The 14123-nt window shown below is 48.1% G+C and overlaps 1 long non-coding RNA gene, 1 other non-coding gene and 1 pseudogene across 2 annotated transcripts; 2 read left to right on the top strand and 1 right to left on the bottom strand.

The window, feature by feature from the left end:
* Positions 1-1738: 1738 nt before the first annotated feature.
* Positions 1739-2304, top strand: LOC116418471 (annotated as a pseudogene).
* Positions 2305-8827: 6523 nt separating this feature from the next.
* LOC111528156 lies at positions 8828-12352 on the bottom strand. Its single transcript, XR_002726882.3, has 3 exons — positions 12011-12352; positions 9140-9293; positions 8828-9016 (listed from the first exon to the last, which is right to left on the bottom strand). It is a non-coding gene; the product is annotated as an uncharacterized LOC111528156 (long non-coding RNA).
* Positions 12353-12419: 67 nt separating this feature from the next.
* TRNAW-CCA lies at positions 12420-12491 on the top strand. The gene has a single exon. It is a non-coding gene; the product is annotated as a tRNA-Trp (tRNA).
* The last annotated feature ends 1632 nt before the right edge of the window (positions 12492-14123 follow it).

Here is a 14123-nt window from a genome sequence, read left to right as displayed (position 1 = left end):
CGGAGGGGAAGGACTATCGCCATAGGGTAGCAAGTAAGACAGGCGGTTCCAGACGAGCACGTGGGGTGGGGCGGGGCAGGGCCAGCATGACGTCACAAGAGCCCCATTGTGACGCACGCACAGCCTCAGCCGGGATTGGCCGGGAGGGCGTGGGCCAGGGATAAAGCGAGAGTTCCAGGGCCTGACTCTGGCCAGAGTCTGGGCAGAGAGAGGCTCTGCTGCTCCTCCTGCTCCTCCGTGGGCCTTCCTTCTAGTTAACCCCGAACTCTGACCCCGCTGAGGAGGCCACGCTCACCTGTCTTGGGTCCCCTAAGTCCCAGCCCTTGTCTGCATGTCAGCCCAGGGCTGGAGCTGCACTTCTATGCTAGGTCTGCCAGGCCTAGCCTCTGACTGCATTCCAGGCTTCTTGCCCTTCTAACTTTCCTGTGGCCTCCCTGTCTCGCGCCCAGGTCTGTCTGGGTCTAGGTAACCAGGGTCGGGTGGCGGCCTCGGGAAGCCAATGTGCTGTGGGAAGTGTGGATGCGGCGTGGCAGTGCCTCCTTGGGAAGCCGTGCCTCCAGCTCAGGGACAGACGTCCTCAGTGAGGCCCACTGTCCAGCTGGACATCTCTAGAGCCTCCGGAACAAATTTAGACTGAAACCCATTGAACCTTTGGAAACATTCATCAAATAAACTGAATTGGGGGCATAGGAACAGAAATAAATGAAGGACATTCCCTGCAGAGAAGAACCAAAACCACAGAGAATGAAGAACTAGGTTTTAGAATAGGAGCATCTAAAAATAGTTTGTACTGGTGCAGAGAGGCTGCCTTTTTGCTCATGATGACAAGAAGCATCAGAACCTCAAAACAGGGCTTAGAGGAGCCACCTTTCCCTACAAAAAAAGGTGTGGATTGTACCTCTCTTTCCATTAAAGAAACTCAGGATTGGTTAATGGTTCTGTGGGATATGGGGGCCTAGGTCCTGGTCCAGAATTTCTTGAAGTGTTTGGGGGAATCTGTAATCAATACAATTTTATTCTTAGGAACATTTTCAGCAGCGCACGGTGACTCAGGCCTGTAATCCCAGCACTTTAGGAGGCGGAAGTGGGTGGATTGCTTGAGCCCAGCAGTTCAAGACTAGCTTGGGCAACATGGCAAAACCCCATCTCTACAAAAGGGAAAAAAAAGGAACACTTTTCTTCAGAAAGGGAAGATGTCAATGGGCTGAACAATAGATTAAACATGTTTTTTAAAAAATCTCCAGGCCAGGGCAGTGTCTCATGCCTGTAATCCCAGCACTTTGGGAGGCCAAGGTGGGTGGATCACTTGAGGTCAGGAGTTCCAGACCAGCTGGATAACGTAGTGAAACCCCATCTGTACTAAAAATACAAAAATTAGCTGGGCATGGTGGCAGGTGCCTGTATTCTCAGCTACTCAGAAGGCTGAGGCAGGAGAATTGCTTGAACCTGGGAGGCGGAGGTTGCAGTGAGCCAAGATCATGCCATTGCACTCCAGCCTGGGCAACACAGTGAGACTCCATCTTGGGGAGAAGAAAAAAAAAATCCCTATAAAGATGCAAGAGTCCTTACAATATTATCAAAATGTGAATGGAAGCCTAAAGCAGAAAATCTCTTGGTTGGGGGGACAGCAAAAGGCTCTTTAAAGGAAGATATTCCACATAAAAAAGAATGGAGCCTCTTTCCCTAAGCGGTCCGAGGTAATCTGTGAAAATGGTTCGCTAGTCACTTGACCCCCGAGAACCCCACAAAATCATGCAAATCAAGAGGTTCCAATCTTCATGTTCACTTTAAGGTATGCAATTCATAGCTGTGATCCAAGAGTTCCTTGTGTTCCACTCAAAAAAGAACACTTGTGAATCTGCCCAGGCCATCAAGGGTATGCGTATTTGAAAAGCCACGAAGTGTCTGAAAGATGTCACTTTACAGAAACAGTGTGTACCATTCTGACGTTACAATAATGAAGTTGGCAAGCAGTGGGACTGGACACAAGGTCGGTGACCCAAAAAGAGTGCTAAATTTTTGCTGCACATGCTTAAAAATGCAGCGAGTAATGCTGAACTTAAGGGTTTAGATGTAGATTATCTGGTTGTTGAGCATATCCAAGTGAACAGAGCACTGAAGATGCGCCGCTGGACCTACAGAGCCTATGGTCGGATTAACCCATACATGAGCTCTCTCTGCCACACTGACATGATCCTTACTGAAAAGGAACAGATTGTTCCTAAACCAGAATAAAAGGTTGCCCAGAAGAAAGAGATACCCCAGAAGAAACTGAAGAAACAAAAACTTATGGCATGGGAGTGAATTCAGCATTAAAATAAATGCAATTAAAAGGAAAACAATGGAGGAAAATTAATGAAGGCCATTAAAGGAGGTAAAGTTGTGCAATGAGAATTCAAAAATAGATTTGTTACAAAGATTAAATTAAATAATGCATGTAAAATATAGTGCAAGGAAAATAATAGGTCCCTCAGGAAAAAATATTAGATAAAATAACAAAGATCTGCATTTCCAGACCACTCAGAATTGGTTTGTGAATCATTCTGTGGTGATTCACACCAGATTCACACCAATTCTGTGGCCAATTTACACATCCATCAAGCATTGCAAGAAGTTCACACAATCTGGATTCTGAGCATGCAATCGGAATGATTAGATTGGACTCCACATGGCCTAATCAGAGAAAGAGTAAATTTAGAGGAGAAATGAGAAAGGGAAAAAGAAAACCAACATTACAACAAAGTACTTAGAAAAGGGGCCCACTCACACCATGGTGTCTTTAGGTTTATGTGACTCCACTGTAAATATTAACAGCACACTTAGTTGCCACTCATGCTTGAAGAGAAGCTAGAAGTAGGTTAAATTATACACCTCAGCCCTACAGCACTTGTCAACTCTGTACCCCATGAAGTCCTAAATTCTTATATCTGTTGATATTATTTGAATGTGTCCTCCAAATTCCGTGTGTTGGAAACTAAATCCCCAAATTCACCTGTTTATTGGAGGTGAAGCCTTTAGGAGGTAATTAGGATTAGATAAGGTCATCAGGGCAGAGTCCTATGATGGGACTGGTGGCTTTATAACAAGAGGAAGAAAGACCTGAGATAACATGCACACTTTTGCCCTCTCACCATGTGACGCCTTCTACGATGTTGTGACACAGCAAGAAGGCCTTCACCAGATGCCGACACCACGCTGTTGGACTTCTCAGCTCCCAAAACCATGAGCTAAATAAACTTATTCTTTATAAATTACCCAGCCTCCCCAGGTATTCTGTTATAGCAACAGAAAACAGATCAAGATATCTGTGAAAGCCTAGATACACTAGGCACATTAAATATCAGGAATCCAAAAATTGCTCTCTCTGGGACCCATTTCCATACATTACTTCCCTTAATCCTTACAATAACCCTTTGAGATAGGTTATACTCCACACATTTTAGAGTTGAGGAAACTGTCAAAGAAAAGTTGGGTGGCCTATCTCAAAGTCACACAGCTAGCAGGTAGCAAGGACCTGAGCCCCTGTCCTGATATCTGGCCCTCTGGCATAGTTACTACCTCTTTCTTGGTAGAATGGATCTCCATACCTTAGATCTTCCTTATTTGTGTTGCTGAAGACATTTTTTAAAAATTTTATTTATTTATTTATTTAGAGATGGAGTCTCATTCTGTTGCCCGGGCTGGAGTGCAGTGGCACAATTTTGGCTCATAGCAGCCTTGGTCTCCTGGGTTCAAGCTATTCTCCTCCCTCAACCTCTCGAGTAGCTGGGATTATGGGTGCATGCCACTATGCACAGCTAATTTTTGTATTTTTAATAGAGACACGGTCTCACCATGTTGACCAGGCTGGTCTTGAACTCCTGACCTCAAGTGATCCTCCTGCCTCAGTCTCCCAAAGTGCTGAGATTACAGGTGTGAGCCACCACGCCAGGCCCATGAAGACATTTTAAGCCCATAAAAGTAAATTCCAATTAACAATTAGAACAGGCCAGGTGCGGTGGCTCACACCTGTAATCCCAGCACTTTGGGAGGCCAAGGTGGGTGGATGACTTGAGGTCAGGAGTTTGAGACCAGCCTGGCCAACATGGCAAAACCCCATCTCTACTAAAAATACAAAAATTAGCCGGGTGTGGTGGTGCGGGCCTGTAATTCCCGCAACTGGGAAGGCTGAGGCACGAGAATAGCTTGAACCTGGGAGGTGGAGGTTGCAATGAGCTGAGATCGCGCCACTGCACTCCAGCCTGGGTGACAGAGTGAGACTCTGTCTCAAAAAATAAAACAAACAACAACAACAGAAAACCCAATTAGGACAAAGTTCTCTCTTTTACAATTAATATCATATATCAGGTTGGAAGACAGCTGTGGTGGTCCAAAAAAGACAGCCTCATATTCCTTAATGGTGACAGAATTACAGAGCTCTGTCTGCCACTGGGCTTCTCTCTGCACACAGCCCTCACTAATAAGGCACACTCATCATCAGCTGAATTTGTGAGCATTGAGGAAGCGTGGCCTTTGGGTTTCATAAAGTACTAAGTCCAGCTCTCTAGGCTGAAAAACATCTCCAAAGACAGGGTCAGCCAAAATTGTCATGGGGGCAAAGATAAATGGAAAAAGTCACATTTATTGTCAAATAGGGACTGGCTGGATAGGATCCTCGTCCCTTACTAGTTGCACTCACAAGCTGTTACCCCAACAGACATAGCACTTTCAACTTCCAACATTCCATTTCTCCAGTGCGATGGGCATCCAAATCCCTCCAATGTCTTCAGACCGTTGAACATACATGGCACTCTTCTAATCAGATAGACCATTGAAAGACTTTAGGCCCTGACTGTTTAGCCACATTTACATGAGTTTGAACTGAACCAAGTCTTCGGAAAAACCAAAGGCTAATAGGTCACAGAAGCCTTAAAAGCGAGACAGGCAGAGAGAGAAGACAAGGCAATTGTTTCCATCTGTCACCTTTTTGGATTTTCCAATTTTAAGAGAGGGTTTCTTTCCTATTTGAGGGCCTTGAGGCACAACATCTGAAATGAATGAACACCTGGCATCAAACAAAATCATCATGAAAATCTAAATGCCCAATGTTCACAAACTCCCTGCATCTGCATTTTTACCCTCAAGTAGTAGCTAGACTCCACTTTGCTCTTCTTCCATCTCCCTATCATGGTGTTCAGATCGGCCTTTTTTTGTTGTTTTTTGAGACAGAGTCTCACTCTGTCCCCAGGCTGGAGTGCAGTGGCATGATCTCGGCTCACTGCAACCTCTGCCTCCCAGGTTCAAGCGATTCTCCTGTCTCAGCCTCTTGAGTAGCTGGGACTATAGGCACGTGCCACCATGTCCAGCTAATTTTTGTATTTTTAGTAGAGACGGGATTTCCCCATGTGGGCCAAGGTGGTCTCGATCTCTTGACCTCGTGATCCGCCTGCTTCGGGCTCCCAAAGTGCTGGGATTACCGGTGTGAGCCACCGTGGACTGGCCTTTCTTTGTCAGGAGGCTGCAGCCTGGTGGAGGTTCCCTCTGTCTGGGGCTCCGCACGAAGCCCACACTGACTCCCTGTGAGGATTTCTGATGGAAACTGAAGGCATGCCACCAGTGTCAACGGTATCTTTCCTCCTGAAGAGTGGCATAGCTAGCTGGTGTTGGGACTTAAAAGAAAGGTTTACGGTCACCATGAAACAGGAGTTCCTTTCTTGCCTTTGAGCTAAAGTCCCTGTTAGCAGGGAGTGGGGGAGCTGAAGAAGATGATCCAGAGACCTCGCTCCCAGGAAATCTATCAGTTGGGCACTCATAGTTGGGATTGGTGCTTGAAGTAGGACATCAGAGATGGGTAAAAAAACAAAGAGGGGGAAAATCTGCAAAACCAACAAAATCTGCAAAAACAGGAAAATCTGCAAAAAACAAAGAGGGGGAAAATCTGTATGTTGCATGCTGTGGCAAATCCCAGATGTGGCCCTCAGGTCCTCCTCCAACGGAGAACTTGCTGTTCAGCCATAGAAGGGCAGTTAGTGGACAGCCTGCAGCTGGCCTTGGCCTACCTCAGCTTTCCAACCAATGTCACCATCCCGCAGGAGTGGCCCTGGCCCATGACTGAGCAAGGTGGTGACACAAGGCAAGCCATTTCCATGGAACATGGGATCCCCCTAACAGAGCTCCCCATGGGCAGGCAGAGAATACAGGCGTCTAGAGATAGTTTGTACATGTGCATCTTGGCCTGACGGCTCTCCCTGCCAATGTGGCCGACTCCCATTTCCTTTCACTCCCAAAATCACTATGTCAGCAGATACTTCCCAAGAAGCCAGTCTGCAAGAGCAAAGCTGTCCCCCAAACCTTTGGTGTGGTGGTAGAGATAACCCACTTCAGGGGACAGCGTGCCTTTTACCTTCAGGGTTCAGTTTTCAAGTTCTGGTTGGAATTTGTCAGATTAGGAATGTATAAATCTAAAAGATAAATGACATCTTCCATGGGTTTTGGAGAGCTGGAACATTTTCAGCCCCTTAGAAAACAGGAGCCAAGGCTGTGCGCAGTGGCTTACACTTGTAATCCCAGCACTTTGGGAGGCTGAGGTGGGCAGATCACGAGGTCAAGAGTTCGAGACCAGCCTGACCAACATGGTGAAACTCCGTCTCTACTAAAAATACACAAATTAGCTGGGCATGGTAGTGCGTACCTGTAATTCCAGCTACTCGGGAGGCTGAGGCAGGAGAATAGCTTGAACCTGGGAGGCGGAGGTTGCAGTGAGTCAAGATCCCGCCACTGCACTCTAGCCTGGGCAACAGAGCGAGACTCTGTCTCAAAAAAAAAAAAAAAAAAAAAAAAAAAAATTAGCTGGGGATGGTGGCCATCGTCCCAGCTAGTTGGAAAGCTGAGGCAGGAAGATCCCTTGGAGCCCAGGATTTCAAGGCTTCAGTGAGCCACGATGGTGCTACTGCACTCCAACCTGAGCAACATAGTGAGACTCTGTCTCAAAAACAAACACAAACACACCAGTTACCCAGGTGTGAGATGATACTAAACTAAGCAGAGACCGGGAAGCCAAGCTATGTGTGTTTTTCTCAGTGATGAGGCAGCCCCACTCATGTGCCTGTGGTGTAACCTCTGCATCCCTTCGCCTCCTCCACAGTAGTCACTCTGAGTCCTTACTCTCACACCCCTTTACTCCAGGAGCCTTGTATGTTCATGCGTAGGGGCCAGCCCCCACCAGGGTCAGCTTCCCGGCCTCATGCCCTGGAAATCCAGGCTGCATTTGTACAATGGACAGTCAAGATGCTCTAGGGCATCATGATTATAAACACAATTTTTATGAAAACAATCTTGAGGGCATATCTTTGCATTTATCCTTAATTGTCTCTTTAATACATATTCTCTAGAAATAGAAATGCCTGGACAAAAGCGTCTAAAAAACACTTGTCATATTACAATCCAAAAAGCAAGTTCCAATTTATACATGCTTTTCCCATCTTGCATGAGAATATTTATTTCCACATATTCTTGCCAATGTTGGTAATTATCTTAGTTTGTATTTGTCAATTTTCTATATTCTACAGAAGTTTTTTTGTTTGTTTGTTTTTAATAAGGTTTAGTGGTGGTGGCTCACGCCTGTAATCCCAGCACTTTGGGAGGCCGAGGCGGGCGGATCACAAGGTCAGGAGATCCAGACCACGGTGAAACCCCGTCTCTACTAAAAATACAAAAAACTAGCCGAGTGTGGTGGCGGGCTCCTCTAGTCCCAGCTACTCGGGAGGCTGAGGCAGGAGAACGGCATGAACCTGGGAGGCGGAGCTTGCAGTGAGCCGAGATCGCGCCACGCACTCCAGCCTGGGCGACAGAGCGAGACTCTGTCTAAATAAATAAATAAGGTTTAGTGTTTGTATATACAAACTCTAAGATAAGGAAGCAATTCTTTACAATTTCTGGGCAACAGCAGAGCTGGGAGGAGGGCGAGGCAATGAGTAACTCTCTCAGGTGCAGAATTCAAAGAGCTGTCAAAACACTCAGCAATCAAGACATTTAAAATATTCAATATTTCCAAAAGTAAAAAGTAGTGCAAAAATCTCTGATGAACAAAGTATCAAAATTTTACATAAGATGGGTTTCCACCCTGCACAACTGCATGCTTGCCTCACTCCTAGTCCTTCCCCTGGTAAGTAGGGTCCTAGTCTTTATTGTTTAGTTGTTTATTTTTTTATAGAGATAGGGTTTCACATGTTGGCCAGGCTGGTCTTGAACTCCTGACCTCAAATGACCTGCCTGCCCCAGCCTCCCAAAGTGCTAGGATTATAGGTGTGAGCCACTGTGCCCAGCCAGGGTCCCGGTCTTTAAAGGGACCCTGTAACCACATCTGCATAAGTCACTTGATCTAATCTCTTCATGGGATCACAACACCATACTGTAGTCTAACATCATGCCCCTGTCATAGAACACAAGACAGCGCTTGGTTCCATATCCCAGGAAAATAGGGGCCAGGACATCACAGGTATAGCCACAAATCTGAGCAGGGGTCCAAACACAGTGGAGGCTGGGTGCAGTGGCTCATGCCTGTAATCCCAGCACTTTGGGAGGCCGAGGCAGGAGAATTTTTGAGGCCAAGAGTTCACAACCAGCCTGGGCAAAATAGTGAGACTCTGTCTCTACAAAAAAGTTAAAAATTAACTTTTAATTAATTATGGGTGTGGTGCTGTGCACCTGTAATCCTAGCTACTCAGGAGGCTGGGTGGAAGAATCACTTGAGCCTAGGTGTTCAAACTGCAGTGAGCTGTGATCACACCACTGTACTTCAGCCTGAGCAACAAAGACCCTGAATCAAAAACAAATATGAATTTTTAAAAAAAGTGTTTATTTTTAGACAGGGTCTCGTTCCCAAAGTGCTGGGATTACAGGTGTGAGCCACCTGGCCTGGCCAAAAAAAATTATTGAAATAGAGTGACACTGGTCTTTCCTTGGTGTGGGGCAGCCTTCCGTAGACTCTGGACGCAGGTTCTGAAGTTCTCACAGTGACTTTGCTGTGTGGCTGATGCTGGAAAAAGGAAGGAAGTCTCAGAGTGATCAGCGAAAGGGAACCCAGCACACCACTCCCCAGCTGCCCCCACCAGAGTCCAATCCACCCTGGGCCATCAAAAGCAAGAAGGAGGTGACTTACGTGTCTGGCCACCTGGAGGTGGTATCAGTAATTGCCGCTGACTTCCCTCCCAGAGGAAAGACAAGGAGCCTTTGGCTTCCTGCTTTTCTGACAGCCTGGGGGCTGGCACCTCAGGACTCACAGTTGATCCTAAATTCTTGCTCTTCTCTCACATCTGGGCACAAACACAAAAATTATCAAAGACGTCTTTCCTGTTTGACATGTTAGAGGCAGCCTGGGAGCCCTTAGATTCTTCACTGGGAAAAGCAAACACGCTTCCTCTTTTCTTTCTGCAAAGGCAGGGGCCCTTTCCAGATCTTTCTTTTCTTTCTTCCTTTTCTTCTTTTTCTTTCTTCCTTTTCTTCTTTTTCTTTCCTTTTTTTTTTTTTTGAGATGGAGTTTCGCTCTCGTTGCCCATGCTGGAGTGCAATGGCTCGATCTCGGCTGACTGCAACCTCCGCCTCCCGGGTTCACGTGATTCTCCTGCCTCAGCCTCCTGAGTAGCTGGGATTACAGGCGCATGCCACAACGCCCAGCTAATTTTTTTTGTATTTTTAGTAGAGACAGGGTTTCACTATGTTGGCCAGGCTGGTCTTCAACTCTTGACCTCAGGTGATCCACCCGCCTAGGCCTCCCAAAGTGCTGGGATTACACGTGTGAGCAACTGCGCTGGTCAGATCTTTCCTTTTCTAAAAGGCATAAAGCCCTGTGGGTGTTGTATTTATTGAAAAAAGATTGATGTTTCATGTTCTTCAACAGACCAGGAGAGTTTATCTTTCTTATTTAATACAGTTTTTTGTTTTGTTTTGTTTTGCGACAGGGTCTCGCTCTGTCCCAGACTGGAGTGCAGTGGTGCGATCATGGCTCACTGCAACCTCAACCTCCCAGGTTCAAGCGATCCTCCCGGGTTCAAGCGATCCTCCCTCCTGGTCCCTCCGAAGTGCTGGAACTACAGACATAAGCCACCACACTCGGCCTATTTACTAGCTTTTTTACTGAAGAATTTATTCACTCACTTATTGGCCAGGCCCAGTACCTCATGCCTGTAATCCCAGCATTTTGGGAGGCCCAGGCAGGAGGATCACTTGAGCCTAGGAGTTCGAGACCAGCCTGGCCAACATGGCGAAGTCCCGTCTCCACTGAAAAAACAAAAATTAGCCATGGATGGTGGCACACGCCTGTAATCCCAGCTAAGTGGGAGGCTGAGGTAGGAGGATCACTTGAGCCTGGGAGGCAGATGTTGCAGTGAGGCCATATCACACCACTGCACTCCAGTCTGGGCTACAGAGCGAGACTCTGTCAAAAAAAAAAAAAGAAAAAGCATTCACTCACTTGTTTTATTTTTCTTATTTAATAGGAAGAAGAAAGTACTGTACAAATCAGGGACTTAAGACTCCCACAAGAGCCCGGAGCCTTAAGTGGACAATGAGCCATTTAAAACCATGCCAGGGTCAGTCACGGTGGCTTAGCCTGTAATCCCAACACTTTGGGAGGCCAAGGATGGCGGGTCACTTGAGGTCAGGAGTTCGAGACCAGCCTGGCCAGCATGGTGAAACCCCATCTCTAGTAAAAATACAAAAGTTAGCCGGAAGTGGTGGTGCGCGCTTGTAATCCCAGCTACTTGGGAGGTTAAGGCTGGAGAATTGCTTGAAACCTGGAAGCGGAGGAGGTTGCAGTGAGCCCAGATGGACTGCACTCCTGTCTGGGCCACAGACCAAGACCCTGTTTAAAAAATAAATAAGCCGGGCTCGGTGGCTCACACCTGTAATCCCAGCACTTTGGGAGGCTAAGGCGGGCAGATCATGAGGTCAGGAGATCAAGACCATCCTGGCTAACACGATGAAACTCTGTCTCTACTAAAAATACAAAAAAATTAGCTGGGCGTGGTGGTGGGACGCCTGTAGTCCCAACTACTTGGGAGGCTGAGGCAGGAGAATGGTACGAACCTGGGAGGCGGAGGTTGCAGCGAGCTGAGATTGCGCCACTGCACTCCAGCCTGGGCGACAGAGTGAGACTCTGTCTCAAAAAAAAAAAATAAATAAATAAATAAAATAAAATAAATAAATAAAAATAAAATAAAATAAATAATAAAATACGGGCTTGGTGGTTTACGCCTGTAATCCCAGCACTTTGGGTGGCCTAGGCGGGCGGATCACCTGAGGTCGGTAGTTCGAGATCAGCCTGGCCAACATGGCGAAACCCTGTCTCTACTAAAAATACAAAAAAAAATTAGTCGGGCGTGGTGGCGGGCGCCAGTAATCCCAGCTACTCGGGAGGCTCGGGAGGCTGAGGCAGGAGAATCGGAGGTTGCAGTGAGCCGAGATTGCGTCACTGCACTCCAGCCTGGGCAACAGAGCGAGACTGTCTCAAAAAGAAAAAGAATTGTGGCATTTTTCAAGTATTTTTGGCAAGCTGCTTCCTGGTCGTGGGCGTCGCCCTCTGCAACCCTGAGCTTGTCTCCTGAGAGGAGAGGAGAAAGGAGCAGCCCCGAGCCCCGCTCCCCCGTGACCCCGCGCCGCCATCCGCTCTCGGCCGCCACGCCGGGGTCCTGCCGCCTCCCGACGACAACGTCGCCGCTTCACAGGAGGGACGGGACCTGGCGAGCGGCGACCGCGAACGCCTCTGCCGGCCGCCCAGCCGCTCCCAGCCAGGCCCCGGCGTCCCCAGCCCCGCTCGGAGTCACCCCACACCCCTCCTCGGCGTTCTCTCCCCCGCCCGCCTCCCCTCGCCCGCCCCGACGTCCCCTCGCCCGCCCCGACGTCCCCTCGCTCCGCCTTAGAGTCCCCTCTGCCCGGGGGTCCCTCTGCCCTCTGGGCTTCCTCCCGTCCCTCCTTCCTCCCCGCTATACCCCGGCTTCCCTACCGCTCCTCGGAGTCACCCACCCCCACGTACCCTAGTCCTCCGCGGCGTCCCCTTCTCCCCTGCGTCCCCTCGCTCCCTCCCAGAATCCCTATGGCCCCGGGATCCCCCTAATCCCGGGCCTCCACCCGGGCATCTCCTCAATCCCACCCCCCGGTGCTAGTTCCCGCATCCCGGCGTCCCCTCGCCGGGTCACTCCGCGACGCGGAGAAGGCGGAGCCCGAGTCTCGGCCGCCGGGTAGCTGCTCCCCTGCGGCGCCGCAGTTCAGTCTGGGATGTCCCAGCGCGTCCATATTCCCACACCCGAGAAACGACACTCGCCAGCGCTCTAAGTTGGTGCTGGAATTCAGGAAAAAGGGCATTTTTCCTCCCTAGCCTCCCAGCCCTGGGACCATACTGGAGAAACGAGGTCTTTAGTGATGCGAAGTCGCTTGCTTGCTGTGACCTCGTGGCGCAATGGTAGCGCGTCTGACTCCAGATCAGAAGGTTGCGTGTTCAAGTCACGTCGGGGTCAAAGTGGGGATTATTTTTCTTTCCTAATTGTAGAGAACTGGAAGGAGAGTCACAAATGAAGAAATTAAGCCCCGTGCAAGATCTGTTGTCCTTCCAACGCAACGGAAAACAACTCGTTTTTCCTTTCCTTGGGAGTAAAAAAACCGTTCCGTTCCGAGGGAAAGACTTTCCGGTGAGAGGGGCACCACCAACCCTCCCAGCAAACCCCGAGGGAGCTGGAAGCCACCCAGCCCGGTCGCAGGAAGGGTGCCCTGCCCGCCACGCCCACGCCCACTTCTGCCCCCCCGCCGACTCACCTGGAAGGGGTCCCTCGCGTCCCGGAAGTGCGCTCCCCACCCTAAGGACTGGTTTCTTTCGCATCTCCGTCTTCTCCCTGCCTGCCTTGAAATTCTCTTTTTTTGTCTGCTGCACTTTCAGGTATTCCTAGTCTCAGTGATGGTCTCTCTGGTGGTCCTTTCTCTGACACTTGAATTGACACCTCATTCTCAGCAGGTCTATAATTTGGCCACAGCCGTAAGGCCTGGATATTCACTTCAATGTTGTCTAACATTTGTTACCATGTATTACATCTGGTTGGAGGGTTCATAGGATCTAATATTATGAAACATGATGTTCAGGTCTGAATTCTCTCCACCTGCGTGGTCCAAAACCCCCAGGCCAAGAAATTATAGTTTCCCAGGTTAGGAGACCCCACAGATGCTGGCAGAAGTTGAGGTAAATTATCTCTGAGAGACATACACCCTCACAATAGGCCTTCTAGTTTTCCCACATATAAAGTCTCAGTTGAAATTTACTCATAATACATTTTAAAGGAAAATAAAATCTGTGAAGCTGATTCTGCTGTCTACTGTTTTTGCAAAAACAACAAAATCAGATCCACAGATTCCAGTATGGAGATTATCAGATACTGAATACACAATGGATATGTTAAATCTTTTTCAAAAAATAAAAGAGGGGACCAAAAAGTTAACTAGAGAACGATAAACAATGAAAATATATGTGTAAATAACTAAAAAAAAAAAATTCCAGCAATGAAAGATTTAATACTTGAAATTAGAAACACAATGGATATATTTAACAGCAGATCAGACTGAGTTGAAAAAAGAATAGGCCGGGCGCGGTGGCTCAAGCCTGTAATCCTAGCACTTTGGGAGGCCGAGACGGGCGGATCACAAGGTCAGGAAATCGAGACCATCCTGGCTAATACGGTGAAACCTCGTCTCTACTAAAAATGCAAAACTACCCAGGCGTGGTGGTGCAGCATGCCTACTAAAGAATACAAAAAACTAGTCGGGCGACGAGGCGGGCGCCTGTAGTCCCAGCTACTTGGGAGGCGGAGGCAGGAGAATGGCGTAAACCTGGGAGGCGGAGCTTGCAGTGAGCTGAGATTCGGCCACCGCACTCCAGCCTGGGCTACCGAGCCAGACTCCGTCTCAAAAAAAAAAAAAAAAAAAAAAAAAAAAAAAAAAGAATAAAATGGAATATTGTGGTAATTCAAAATATATGGTCAGGTGTGACTAAATATACAAATTGACAACTGCTCTACCATATTATAAAAATAGAGGGCCAGGCATGGTAGCTTATGCCTGTAATCCCAGCACTTTGGGAGGCCCAGGAGGGAGGATCTCTTGAT

The sequence above is a fragment of the Piliocolobus tephrosceles genome, chromosome 16 (assembly GCF_002776525.5).
Source record: "Piliocolobus tephrosceles isolate RC106 chromosome 16, ASM277652v3, whole genome shotgun sequence".
Classification (NCBI taxonomy): Eukaryota; Metazoa; Chordata; class Mammalia; order Primates; family Cercopithecidae; genus Piliocolobus; species Piliocolobus tephrosceles.
This window is presented reverse-complemented; position numbering and strand designations above follow the sequence as displayed.